Genomic DNA, 14,302 nt, shown 5'->3' with positions numbered 1-14,302 from the left:
TTGACGGCTCAATGGAAGAGTGAAATGTTCTCAAGACTGTCAGAATTCCAACTGCAGGGGACTGGGGGAGTTGGGGGCAGGGGCAGACAGAGAAAATGTGAGGGAGTCTCAAGAGAGAAAATTCTGCCCATTGGAAAACCTCAGCCGTCATGCGGTAGCCTGCACCAGGCAAGCACAAGGCCACGAGAGGGCCAAGCCCCGAGCTGGTGAGCTGAGGGTAGCGTGGACACCCTTCCCAGGAGGCTCTGAGTCTGATAAACTGCTGGTGGCAACACAGGGTGATGGATGCCAGGAGAGGGGGAATCGCGGGTAGGAGGCAGCCAGGGTCAGTTCAACAGAAGACATCTGAGTTCCCAAACACTGAAGGGAAAGGCCTAAATCCAGTTTAGGGGATAGAGGAAGCCTTCCTGGACCAAGCGTGAGCTGGGTTACATTCTCTGCATCTTTAGTTCTGCTCAGCCTGTGCAGAACTTTGAGTGGAAGGAACACGGGGGATGTCCCAGCTCGCTACGGAGCAAACGGAGGGCCGGCGGGGCCCTTGGCCACAGCTGGCCGCCGTTAAAAGCCTGGTTAAGCCGCCTCACCTTGAAAAGTAAAACCTTTATTAATGGTATCAGAACTCCGAACAGGAAATAACCCAAATAACCACAAACTATGGCTAATTCTTTAACAATATATATACTTAGCTACTGTCCCTATTCATGTAACAGGTCAAATTCTACAACCCTCTCCTCAGAACAAACAAACAAAATAAAAAACAAAGCCTCCTAGGCCAGGGGAGCAGCGGTTATCTGCTTTCACATCATCAGTTCCATCTCACTTCCTGTTGCCTCAGCACAACAAAATAAAACAGGGGCGCCCAACGAGCCCCCCTCCCCCATTAATGACAAAAAAATTTATTAAGTTTCACTCAGGCCTTACTGACTCAAGACGTGAGCCAAACAGGGTCTACTGATTTACAGTCATCCTGTCACCCGAAAGCCACCTCACAGAACATAACAGAAATAAAAGGCAAAAGGCATCAGTCGCTGAGCTAATCACTGGCAGCTGCATAAGGATCTATGACCAAGATCAAGGCCAGTGTTTTTTTTTGTTTTTTTGTTTGTTTTTGGTCTTTTTAGAGCTGCAAGGGCAGCAGATGAAGTTTCCAGGTTAGGTGTCAAATAAGAGCTGCAGCTGCCAGCCTAAACCACAGCCACAGCAACACCGGATCCCGAACCCACTGAGCGTCCTCATGGGTACTAGTTAGGTTCATTACTGTTGAGCCATGATGGCAACTCCCAAGGCCAGTGGTTTTTACCCCTAGAATGCTACCATTCTGAACTAAACAAAAACACCAAAAAACACAAGCCAAACTAGTTCCAAAGGCATTTTCCACTCCCCGCCCCCCCAATCATTTTATGGCCATAGTCGTGGCATATGGAAATTCCTGGGCCAGGGACTGAATCCAAGCTACAGCTGCAACTTACGCTGCAGCTGCGGCGATGCTGGATCCTTCCACCCAGTGGGCTGGGCCAGAGGTTTAACCTGAACCTCCACAGCGACCCAAGCCACTGCAGCTGGATTCTCAACCCATAGCACCACGGCAGGAACTCCCATTTTCCACTTCTGAAGGAGCTAATCTAGCTCTGTGGCTGGGGAGTTTGCAGTCGCATGACAGACGGAGGGACCAGGGTAGAGTCCCCATCCCATTCCCAGGGTGGAGGTCAAAGGAGACGATTAGACAGGTAAATAGGAAACTGAACATGTGGATCAGAGGATCAGAGTTAAGCATAGGGGGTTAGGGAGCAGAAAAGAGAGGGACGACCCTAGGCTGGGAGGGCAGGGTAATGTGGTCAGAGAGTCGCATTTGAGGGGACACCCCCAAAGGATCTCTGTGAGTGGTTCAGGCAGGTCTAGAATGCAAATGAGGGAGTTCAAATTGCTAAGCTGAGGATGATGCTCAGAAGTCATGGAAGAGTTTCTGAGAGTCCGCTCTGCATTTTTCTAACATTTCAAGGGCCCACTGTGAGACGAAGGGCAGGGAAGACCAGGCCGAACAACTACAGCCCCCAGGTGAAAGGTGACTGGGGTGGGCAAGTGGGCTATAGGGAAGGAGGCAGATTCAAGATACTTTTTGGAGATGGAAGCAAAAGAGCTGGGTGGGTAGATGTGGCTCAGTGGGCTCCCTCTTGGCCACCGATTTTTTCCTTGAAAAACACTTTAGAAAAGCAGCTATACAGAGCTGCTGGGCAGATTTCCCTCTTTTAAAGCCACCATGAGTAAAAAGCTAATTGTGAAACATGGGTGGTACTCCCGTGCTGCCAGCTTCCACCCGCCTCTCCCGATCCAGCTGACACTCTTCTCCACCATTCTGTGCCCCCCACCTGTATGGACCACATCTGCAGGCTCTCTTGCTCCCCAGCGGGGAGGCCCACGGAAGGCAGCTTCCTGTCTGGGAGTTTCTGCGGATAACCTTAGAGCAGTAACTGCAGGCCTCAGCCCTCCTGACTCAGTCTGTTCCTCCTCCAGGGCCTGGTAACGCCTTCCGCTTCCTTTGCCCCACTGTCTTCTGCAGGCCTCATGATGTTACCGGTTACTAGCTATGGGCATGCACCATGCCCTGTGGTTTCTAGAGGAACCCTGCCCAGATCTTGTAAGACAGTCTCATTAATAAAGTCTCCTTAGAGTTCCCACTATGGCTCAGTGGGTTAAGAACCTGACTAGTATCCATGAAGATTTGGGTTTGACCCCTGGCTTCGCTCAGTGGGTTAAGGATCTGGTGTTGCCATGAGCTGTGGTGTAGGCTGCAGATGTGGCTCAGATCTGGTGTGGCTATGGTGTAGGCCGGCGGCTGCAGCTTAGATTCAATCCCTAGCCTGGGAACTTCCATATGCTGCCAAAAAGACAGACAGACAGACAGACAGACACACACACACACATTTACTCTCTCTCTCCCCCACCCCCCTCAAATTAGCCAAATTAAATGTGTTGTGTTTCCTACAAGGACCCTGGCTGAAACTCCCCTCAAATCAGTTCCATCCATCCTTTGGAACTCATTAAGGAGGTATTTCATTATATAAAGTGACATTTGTTATGGGACAAACAGATCACAGGAAATAACCAAATTGTACCAACAACTTGGGAGAAGGACATTATAAAAGAGCCTTGAGTCTAACATTCTTCAGCAACCAAACAATTCCATTTACTATTAAAATAATTATGGGGTATTGACAAAGGTGGTGAGGGTATGAAAACCCAGGAGCTGTAATCCGGTCATAACTAGGCTGACAGTAGCTGTCCTTCGTTGTTGTTGCTTTTCTTTTTAGGGCCAACCCTCAGCATATGGAAGGTCCCAGGCTAAGGGCTGAATCAGAGCTGCAGCTACCGGCCTACACCACAGCCACAGCACCACCAGATCCAAGCTGCATCTGTGACCTACACCACAGCTTGCAGCAACACCGGATCCTTAACCCACTGGGCAAGGCCAGTGATCCAACCTGCATCCTCATAGACACTAGTTGGGTTCTTAACCCACTGAGCCACAATGGTAACCCCAGTAGCTGTCCTCTTTGAAATGCACTTTTTTTTTGGGGGGGGGGGTCTTTTTGCCTTTTCTAGGGCAGCTTCCCGCGGCATATGGAGGTTCCCAGGCTAAGGGTCAAATCAGAGCTGTAGCCATCGGCCTATGCCAGAGCCCCAGCAACATGTCTGCAACCTACACCACAGCTCATGGCCACGCCAGATCCTTAACCCACTGAGCAAGGCCAGGGATCAAACCCATAACTTCATGGTTCCTAGTTGGATTCGTTAACCACTATGCCATGACGGGAACTCCTAACTTTTTTTTTTTTTTTTTTTTTTTTTTTTTTTTTTTTTTTTTGCTATTTCTTGGGCCGCTGCTGCGGCATATGGAGGTTCCCAGGCTAGAGGTCGAATCGGAACTGTAGCCACCAGTCTAGGCCAGAGCCACAGCAACAGGGGATCCGAGCCGCGTCTGCAACCTACACCACAGCTCACGGCCACTCCGGATCATTAACCCACTGAGCAAGGGCAGGGACTGAACCCGCAACCTCATGGTTCCTAGTCGGATTCGTTAACCACTGCGCCACGACAGGAACTCCCATGACGGGAACTCCTGAAATGCACTTTTCATTAATGTTTGACCGTCTACTAGACTGAGAGCATTGCGCTAGCTGCAAAGGAATTTTCTTTTTTGGTTGTGTCCATGGCATGGGTAAGTTCCTGGGCCATGGATTCAACCTGCAGCACAGCAGCTACTGCAGTGACAATGCCAGATACTTAACCTGCTGTGCCACAAGGGAACTCCTGCAATGGGATTTTAAAAGGGGGGCTGGTGGAGAAGACACAGTCCTTACCCTCGGAAGTGTTTATAGATAAGGGAACTTTGCATGTAAATAATAAGGGAACTTTGTATGCAAATAATGAGGGAATAAGTAAAAAGTAGGATAAGGGAAACTGCTAATTGTGAGTTGAATATGGAATTCAGTTTCCAAATGAGCTGCCTGGTTGGTATAGAAAATTCAAGTCTGGAGGAACTAGAAAAGGGACAACTTCAACCAACCAGGAATGGAGCAAGAACCTAAAGGCAGAGCAATACAGAGTATTTCAAAGTTATGGCAACAAAGCCCTCTTCTATCTACCTACCTGTCTATCTACCTATGGCACACCTGCAGCATATGAAAGTTCTGGGGCCAGGGATCCAACCTGTGCCACAGTGGCAACAATACCAGATCCCTAACCCACTGAGTCACCGGGAACTCCATCATCTTCTCCTTTATATTTTAATTGGGGTTCAATAAAGAGGGAGTTGACGGCTGTGAAGTCACGCTTTGCTTGCTATCCATCCTCTGCCAGGCACTCCTGCAATGAAGCTGTCTTATGTTTAAGTGACAAATGGTAATTACAGACACTGAAGGTGGCTGGATGGGGCTCAATCAAGCAGAGTCTCCTCCCACAGGTAATCACTGTGGCAATGCTACTCCACTGGAAGCTAACACCCAACAGGTAAGACAAGCTATCCTCCTCACGGTCTCCTCCACTCTGCGCAAGTGCCACCAGCAAGGCGGAAGAGTCTTGGAGCCCAGAAATCTGCAAGGACAGGATATCATGTGCGCATGCCTAGAGTAACTAGATCAAGTGGTCTGTTCCAGTCTCCTGTTTCTGTCACTAAGACATCTGATAGACTTCGCCTCCCCCCTCTTTGGATGATCACGTTGGCAAAGATGAAAGCAAGTTAATATGCAGTGATGGTGGGGGGACGGTACTGGTGGGAGCAGAGCAAGGTGTATGAGCTTTGCTGAAAGCATCCTGGCCACAGGTGTCAAAGATCTGAACGCGCACACCTATTAACCCAGGAACGCCATTCTTAAGACTCTATCCTGGTACAACAATCAAAGACCTGCTATAGCAAGACTCAGGAGGCAGAGGAGTATGAGTGTCCGTTTTGAGTCAGAGTCTGTGCTACGTGCTGGGGGTGCCACAATAAGGAAGCAATCCTTACTTGCAAGGAGCTGACAGTAGGGGAAGTAGGGTAATTATAACTTCAGGTGTAAAGTTCCATGACGAAAGGTTCAGAGTGCTCTGGATGAGGGCACACCTTGAGGAGACCCAATCAAATCCTGCACAGCGACAGGGGTCAGGGAAAGCTCACCTGGGCAGGGACATTTCAACTGCAATCCCTAAGTGTGAGCAGGTCTCAGCGAGGGAGGCTCGGGGGAAGGGATGGAGGACAGAAATGAGTGTGAAGAGACACTGTCCAAGCAGAGGGAAGAGCGGGAATGGAGGTGCTCGGGTGGGAAGGGGGTTAGCACGTCTGGGACCGAAATGCCAAACCCAAGGGAAGTGTGTGAAAAGCAGAGCCACCAGAAGTTAGAGAGGAAGAGAACTAACTGCGCCAGACCTCGCAGGGCTCTGAAGGGGGGAATGAGGATTCTGGGAAACCATGGGCTGAACCTGCTCTTTCAGGTGATGATTCTGGTTTTCGTGTGGCACAGAGACCTGAGGGACAGAAGTGGCAGCAGGAAGACCACTTAATTGAGGGGGTACTGCCATAAGCCAGGCCAGAAGAGATGGGGTGGGAGGATTAGATTGTTCGGAAAAGTCTCTAAAATGAACATTAAAAAACTCACATGCATTATTTTAAGTCTCTGAGTTTACCCCCCACCCTCTGCTGCAGGAACAGGGAACACAGTGCAGCACAGGTAGGATATCAAATTTCAAGCCATAGCCTAGGCTTCTCCAGGTGACATACTTTAAAACTTAGACAAAGGTTATGTTTCACCAAAAATAAAATGTATAAAAGGGATAATCCTTCAATTGCGTTGAGGTGGTATTTTAATTGCTATACAATTATAATCTACAAAAAACTGACATTACTTTTTTGTTGTTGTTGTCTTTTTGTCCTTTTAGGGCTGTACCCACGGCATGTGGAGGTTACCAGACTAGGGGTCTAAATCAGAGTTATAGCTGCCGGCCTACACCACAGCCACAGCAACGTGGGATCCGAGCTGCGTCTGCAACCTACACCACAGCTCACAGCAACGCCGGATCCTTAACCCACTGAGTGAGGCCAGGGGTCGAACCCACAACCTCATGGTTCCTAGTTGGATTCATTTCCGCTGAGCCACGACAGGAACTCCTGATACGACTTTTTCATACAATCAATCCAAATAAATATAATGTACAAACTTTAGAATCTATAAAAATACTCAATTTACTAGTGTACTCTGGCAGATGCTCACTCTGCTTCCAAAAGTGACCTCAAATATGGACACTTTAAACATAAACAAAACAGACATCAGAATTCAGGATAAGACAACTTTTTCCAGGCACCGCTAACAGAACTGGAGATAAATACAGCTCTTGGTAACAGTCTAAACTAACTACCCTTCCTTGCACTGTTGGGAGGGAGGCCTGTCTAGGCATCATCCAGCTCCCAGGGCTCCCTCAGGCAGCTGCACCGCTCCGAGAGCAGGAGCCCTGGGAGGGCTGGGGGGCGGGGGGCCGCCGGAGAACACCACGCGGCTCTGTTCTCCGCTTGTGCCATCAAAAGCAGACAAGCCCAGCCTTGCTCCGCCTATTAGTTTTATCTCTAAGCACCTACACAGTGTTCTATGTAGAAAATCAGCACTTTCGTCCTACAGAAATGTCACAACCTGCAGAGACAAGAGGGACGAAGGGGACTAAATAATAGGATGTGTGAATGCAAACCATGGGCTTGTCAGAACCTCAATTCCAGACTGCAAGAACAACTTCCCGATTTCACGTAGTATTTCAAGTGGGAAACTTGTGTGCCACTCCGCGATTCTGGGTCAGCCACAGACCTAACCCAACAACAGCCGGGCTGCCTGGAAATGCACAGGGAAACCAGGAATTCGGGGTCCACTCTCTTGCCCACAATGATGAAGAGCTTCCCCAAATTACAAAACTGATCATGATCAAGTGAGGTACGACTACTGTTGGCCGACACAGAATGGCGTTATTAGGCCTGTATGACCCCCTCTGTGCGGCGAAGGCTGTGAGTGGCTCTGCGCAACGGATCCGGGATGATGACGCTCTCACATCGGAACTGCCCGGAACCAAAATGCCTTACTTTCTACAGGGTAATTTTCTTTCTTTCCTTCGTCTGTTTGTCTTTTTAGGGCTGCACCTGCTGCACACGGACGTTCCCAGGCTAGGGGTGGAATCGGAGCTGCAGCTGTGGGCCTACACCACAGCTCATGGCAACGCCGGACCCTTAACCCACTGAGCGAGGCCAGGGATCGAACCCAAGTCCTCACAGATACCAGTCGGGTTTGTTACCACTGAACCACAACAGGAACTCCTCTACAGGTGAATTTTCATTGTTAAGGTCATAGTTTGCAGCTCTGGGAGATACAGTTAAACTGGTTTTAAAATTTATTCTCCCTTTATTTGATGGTCTTCTGCTTTCCCCAGAGTTCTAATGGCCTTAAAATAATTTTTCTGGGGAATTCTCTAGTGGCCTAATGGTTAAGGATCTGGCATTGTCACTGCTATGGCGTGGGTTCAATCCCTGGCCTGGGAACTTATGCGTGCCGTGTGTGCTGCCAACAAACCCCCCCCCAATTTTTTTTTTCTGGCTTTAATATATTTTGAATTATTACTGCTTTTCAAGAATGATAGTGTTAAAAAATATCTGGCATACCCATTTTTCTCTCCAGTAGGTCTATCATTCTGGGATTTTTTCCTCCAATACGTCCCTGGTTGGATGCATGGACCTCCTAGATTTTGAGTCTTCCTCATTCTTGGTTTTGACTCTAATGCACCACTGACACTTTCCCAAGAAAGGGTGCTTGGCAGCAAGCGTTTTCGGTCCTGGCATGTCTAAAACGGCCTTGATTCTTTACCCACACTTCAGTGCCAGCTCAGTGAGGTGTACAATTCAACACAACTTTAGGCTGAACAGGATTTTTCCTCAGAATTTGGAAGACACTGTTTCTGGGTTTTGGAGTTATTCATGCAAAGTCTGTTGGCCATCTATTATTTCTTTATAGAGATGTGTTTCTTTTTTCTAGGTGCTCTTAGAACCTTTTCTTTCTTGTCATTCTGAAGCTGACCAATGACCTTGAGTGTGGTGGATCTGTTTCTGTTTATCTTGCCAGGTACACGTGGTGGGCCCTCTCCATCCAAAAGCTCCTATTATCAGCTACAAGAGGTTACCTTCTTCCTTTTAAAAAAAATCTGATAGTGCCTTTCCTTTCATTTGCACTGTTCTCCTTCTCAAACTTGAAATACACACACAGACTCATAGACACACACATGCTGTAGCCGCTGGCCCATGCCAGAGCCACAGCAACGCAGGATACGAGCCATATCTGCGACCTACACCACAGCTCATGGCAATGCTGGATCCTTGACCCGCTGAGCAAGGGCAGGGATTGAACCCGCAACCTCATGGTTCCTAGTTGGATTTGTTTCTGCTGTGCCACAACAGGAACTCTCTGAAACTTTAAATATTAATTACTCGACCTTATGAAAGACCTCAAGTGAGCTCTTACTATATCTCCTTGGGCCGCAACAGCTCCTTCACTATCCTTCTCAGCAGCTGATCTTATTTCTATTTCGCCGGAGGTGGGGTGGGGGTGGGTGGAGCCAGAAGCAAACAGAAGAGACCTTTCAAAGTTCCCACCACACATATACGACTGCTTAGGTCTATATCAGTATCATCTACCTTCTATTACTTTTGTCCATGCTCCTAACAAAATAAAAATGGGCTAGCTCCCATCTCTCCTTCCTGCTCGAGGACACTAGTGCAATAGTTTTCCTTCCTTTCTTCTGCATCAATTTTTTCTGTTTCTACTGGATCTTTCCTGCTATTTCTCTCAACTCTGAGATTGGGATGAAAACAGACTTCTTTTGATTCTACTGCCTTTACAGCCCGACTCCTCACAGCAGCCATCTACATTCCTTGTCTCCAATTTCTTTCCTCCTGTTCCCTCCTCCAGCCCCAACATTTTATTACGAGAGCTTTCAAAGAAAGCTTTTAAGTGGAGCGAAGTTAAAAAGAATTTTACAACAAACACACATTGACCTACAACCTAAACTATGCCATTAATGATATGTACTTTACATATATATTTAAATATATCCAACTATACAACCTTCCATTAATCCATTTTATTTTTTTGACACATCTCAAAGTTGCAGCCATCAGTCCTCTTTCTACTAAATACTTCAGCGCGCGTGCACGCGCGCGCACACGCGCGCGCGCGCACACACACACACACCCATATTTTTTGGCCACCCCCTCGACACATGGAAGACCCTAGGCCAGGGATTGAACCTGCGCCACTGCAGTGACTCGAGCCAACACCCGGGAATTCCTGCATACACATTAACTATAGTCAAATATTAGTTTGCCACATTTTCTTCTGGTGTAAAATAACCACCGCCACCCCCAGCAAGTTTCCTCATGCTCTTTCCCCTGGGCCGCCCATTCTCTCTGACCCCACTCCAAGCCCGCTTTTGCTCTCACAACTCCCCTGAAGTTATTCAGACTTTGTAGCGATCTGTTGCTGAAACTAAAGGTCAACTTCCTGCCCTTATCTGACTTGGCCTATGAGAAACACATAATAGAGTGATCATTTCCTTGGCCTTGAAACACTTTCTTGGCTTCTGGGACAGAACACTTCCTAGTTTTCTTCCTATCTAACTAGTGGCTCTGGTTTGCTCTCCTTTGCTAGTTTCTTTTTATTTTGTTAACTTTTAAAGTGCCCCAAGGGCTCCACCCCTGAACCCATTTTTCTTTCTTTGTCTACACTCAATCCCCTGATTTTCCCATATACTTGAATGACTTTTACATATCTTAAACAAAACACTTCTCTCAATTCCATTGCTTTAACTCTAGTCCAAGCTGCCATTATCTCTCGCTTGAATTATCAGATAGTGACTTCCCAGCTGGCCTCGCTTTCACTGTGTCCTCTTTAGAATGTTCTCAATTCTGCAAACCAGAATAACATCATTAAAATCTAAGCCAGATCACTCATAGCCAGAAGGAGTCTAAGCAAACATGACAACTAAGGATAACGTGGTATTCTAGGTGGGATCCCAAACAGAAAAAGGACAGGAGGGAAAAGTTAAGGAAACTGGATTTTAAAAAAATATGGACGTTTTAGGTAACAATAATGTATCCATATTGGTCCACTAATTATAAAAAGCTATTATCAGCATCATACTAACGTAAGATGCTAATGGGGGAAACTGGTGTGAGCATACTTGAACACTGTACGTTGCTATACATCTAAAACGCTTCTGAAAAGTAAACTTTATTTATTTCTTGAAAAAGCTAGACTGTCATTCTGCTTAAAATCCTTCACTGGTTTCCCATTCTTCTAACCTCTGGCGTTCCTTGGTTGCGCACTCATAGTTAGTACGTAGTTAACACAACAGCAGACTGGGAAGTCCACTGGAAGTGCACGGTGAGGCCTGACCACAGAGACTCGGCACAGCGACCCAGTTGCAGGCATCCTTAGGAAGAGTAGCTGCGGGCCATTTCCAATGTCACCAGCTTTTTTTTTTGAGAAAACTTAGCAGAACTGTTACTGCCTATTATTCTCAATGATAGTTCTACCTCTGTTGGTAACAAATTCTATGGTATTGTGGCCTCTCTTTGAAATTACAGGCCCTGTTTACTGTTCCTTGTGTTGTGTAATACAGTGAACGCTCAATAGACGTTGGAAGGGAGTGGGAACGAGGATGTCCGTAGACGAATTATGGAGAGAGGCTATAAGGCAACTTAAACTGGGATTAAAAACAACAATCAACAAAACAATCCAAAACAAACCATACAAGTCCATACTTCTTAGGAGATGCTTAGGAAAATGCATTAGGTCTTTAAAACTCTAAACAAATGTTAAATATAAGGATTTCTTTTTAAACAATTTAGGTAAAATGCAAAGCATCTTAGGCCTAATAACCACAGTTTTAGGTGAAATATTTACCTACCTGTTTTTCTCCTCTACACTTATCTGTGGGGACGGTGAATCTGCTAACTAACTGTAACTGAAAGGACAGAGATGATGGCGCTTACCTCTGACTATACGGCAAACCTCATCAGTCACCGGGCCCAGATCCGCAGCACTCAACAGGAAGCTCTCCACTACCCAGCCCCTGTCTGACTCTTCGGTGTTTCTGCTTTTTCCTTCCTTGAATTCCAAATTCCAAAAAATACTAAAGTTACTGCAAGTTGCTTCCTAACTGCCAAGATGTTTTATGATTTTCAGACTTGGTATATGTGTTTCCTCTGGCCAAGATGGCAAACTGAAGACGTAAGGACCACTTCCGGAGCTGGGCTCTTGTCCCAGCCTCCTCGCTTGGCTCCCTGCAGTAAGTACTTCCAATAAATCCTTCAACACACACGCGCACGCACACACACACACAGAGGAAAGATCACTTCCTCTCTGCTACCACTGATCTTTGCATTATTACCACAGTTCTATCACCATACTAGTCTCAATATGTTGTGATCACTTGGCTTTTCCACCAGACAGCTATTTGAGGGCACATGCCTCATCTATTAACCCTGGTATCCCTCAAGGACATTTGGTGTTTTTACAGCCTGATCTGTCTTGCAAAAACCCCAAAACCTTTGTTGGAGAAACAGTATGTCACAAAAAAAATTCTAGATCTTTCTCTCTTAAAAGAAATGATAAACTATCTCCCAAATGTAAATGAGGAAATGTGATTATTACATAATGAATTTTTATGCCTGGTTTTCTTTTTATTCATAATAAGCAAGTGCTTCAGCAGCTCAAATCTCAAAAATATGGTCTCAACAGATTTCAAGCACTTAGTGTGTGTCTTTCTTACACACACTCTCTCTTTCACTCACACACACACACATACACACACACACATCTTAGAAAGACAATTCTGGACAACAGGGACCAGTTTTAAGTTTTTTGGAAAAATTCCTGGTAATTTTAAGTCCTTCACACATAAAAATCAAAGGACCAGATGGGGTTTTAGGAGATTTTCCAATCCGTTTTCCTATTATAAAACCTAGTAAGTGAAGTCACAAATGTGGGCATGATAATTATCCTATTTTAGAAGGCTTCCATAGAACTATCCTCAAGAATTTACACAAATGTAATCTCCACTCACGGAATTTAGGTCAAAGTCAGCATTAGTTCTTAGAGGAAAGCAAATTGCCACCATTATCACATGGAATGATGTGACACAAAAGCAGAGTGGAGTGGAGTGAAAAGAACACAGGACCCAGGGGCATCAGCACGGTCCTCCCTCTAAGCCTGCTCGGTCTCTTGGCTTGTCTAGGCCTCATATAAATCCCCTGTAAAATAAGAGTGCTGGGCTGGAGCCCTGTAATGAAAGGTTCTTTATAAAAGTTAGAATGCAGGAGTTCCCTGGTGGCTCAGTGGGTAAAGGAGTTGGTATTGTCACTGCTATGACTCTGATTCGATCCCTGGCCTGGAAAGTTCTGCATGCCAAGGGCAAGGCCAAAAAAAAAAAAAGCTAGAACTTAAAAAGGCACCATGTATTGTGTACCTCTTATGTGACCTTTATCTCTCTCTTTTTTTTTTTTGCTTTTTAGGGCCACACCTGTGGCACATGGAGATTCCCAGGCCAGGGGTCCAATCACAGCTGTAGCTGCCAGCCTACACCAGAGGCACAGCAATGCCAGACTGCCTAACCCACTGAGCGAGGCCAGGGATCAAACCCACAACCTCACGGTTCCTAGTTGGGATTCATTTCCACTGCACCACGACAGGAACTCCCTATGTGACCTTAATATGTATATTAAGGACAACCTTTCTCAGAGAGGGTATTTTCATTTTATAGATGATTACACAGTTAATAAAAAGCAAAACTGTAATTCAATTCAAATTCAGGTCTGTCTTGGAGTTCCCAACATGGCTCAGTGGTTAATGAATCCGAGTAGGAACCATGAGGCTGTGGGTTCGATCCCTGGCCTCGCTTGGTGGGTTAAGGATCCAGCGTTGCTGTGAGCTGTGATATAGGTCGCACACGTGGCTTGGATCTGGAGTTGCTGAGGCTGTGGTGTAGGCCGGCAGCTGTAGCTCCAATTAGACCCTAGCCTGGGAACCTCCATATGCCGCAGGTGCAGCCCTAGAAAAGACAAAAAAAACCACAACAAATTCAGGTCTGTCCTATTCTAAAAAACATTCTGCTAATCTGCCTGGAAAAGAGAGGAAAAGAAAAAGAAAACTACAGACTGGCAAAGATACAAATAAGTGTTTTTTTCCTACAGGCAGCATAAGGACATAAAAATAGGTCAAGACAATCCACTATGCCTTGGGTAGGGACAGAGAAATCCTAAGAAAAATAGGCCCAAACACTTGGCTCTTTAAAATTGGCATCACAAACGCTGTTATTTCTTTACCAAGTGCTCAATTTACCAGGATACACCGTCACACTCTCTCTCATGTATCTATCTGCAAAATACCAACCATCCTGAATGAAGGTACGAGGGGGTATTCCAAAGAGTTTGAGGAACCGTACCCTAAATATCACGGTTTGTGGTAGGGCAGGGAGCAGGCATGGAGGACAATAAAAACTCCCCACCGAACGGGAAAATACACCTCCCAGGTTAGTAGGTTTTAACATCTCTGAAAACACCACCAGTCCATGGGCAAAATACATTATGCTCATTAACTGCCTGTTACTAACTGAGCATCTCCAGTGATACAGACTATTAAATTAATATCATAAATTATAATGTTGCAAATATTTTAGGATTCAGCCTGTCCCACTTGAAGTATTTCAGCTTATTTTCAGACGTTTAAAACAAGCTCAGGAATTC

At 46.2% G+C, this 14,302-nt stretch overlaps 1 protein-coding gene and 1 long non-coding RNA gene across 2 annotated transcripts in view; both read right to left on the bottom strand.

Annotated features, from left to right (window-relative positions):
• The window catches only part of GRB2 (growth factor receptor bound protein 2), a 68,469-nt gene that overhangs the window by 19,188 nt on the left and 34,979 nt on the right, over positions 1 to 14,302 (bottom strand).
• LOC146398013 (uncharacterized) lies at positions 10,206 to 14,181 on the bottom strand. Its single transcript, XR_014820844.1, has 2 exons — positions 13,572 to 14,181; positions 10,206 to 13,136 (listed from the first exon to the last, which is right to left on the bottom strand). It is a non-coding gene; the product is annotated as an uncharacterized LOC146398013 (long non-coding RNA).

The sequence above is a fragment of the Sus scrofa genome, chromosome 12 (genome assembly GCF_054392235.1).
Source record: "Sus scrofa isolate SSC_HxYL_T2T_F1_AM1 chromosome 12, Sscrofa_HxYL_maternal_Yorkshire_Landrace_v2.0, whole genome shotgun sequence".
Lineage (NCBI taxonomy): Eukaryota > Metazoa > Chordata > Mammalia > Artiodactyla > Suidae > Sus > Sus scrofa.
Note: the sequence above shows the minus strand (reverse complement) of the source record. Positions and strands in the feature narration are given on the sequence as shown.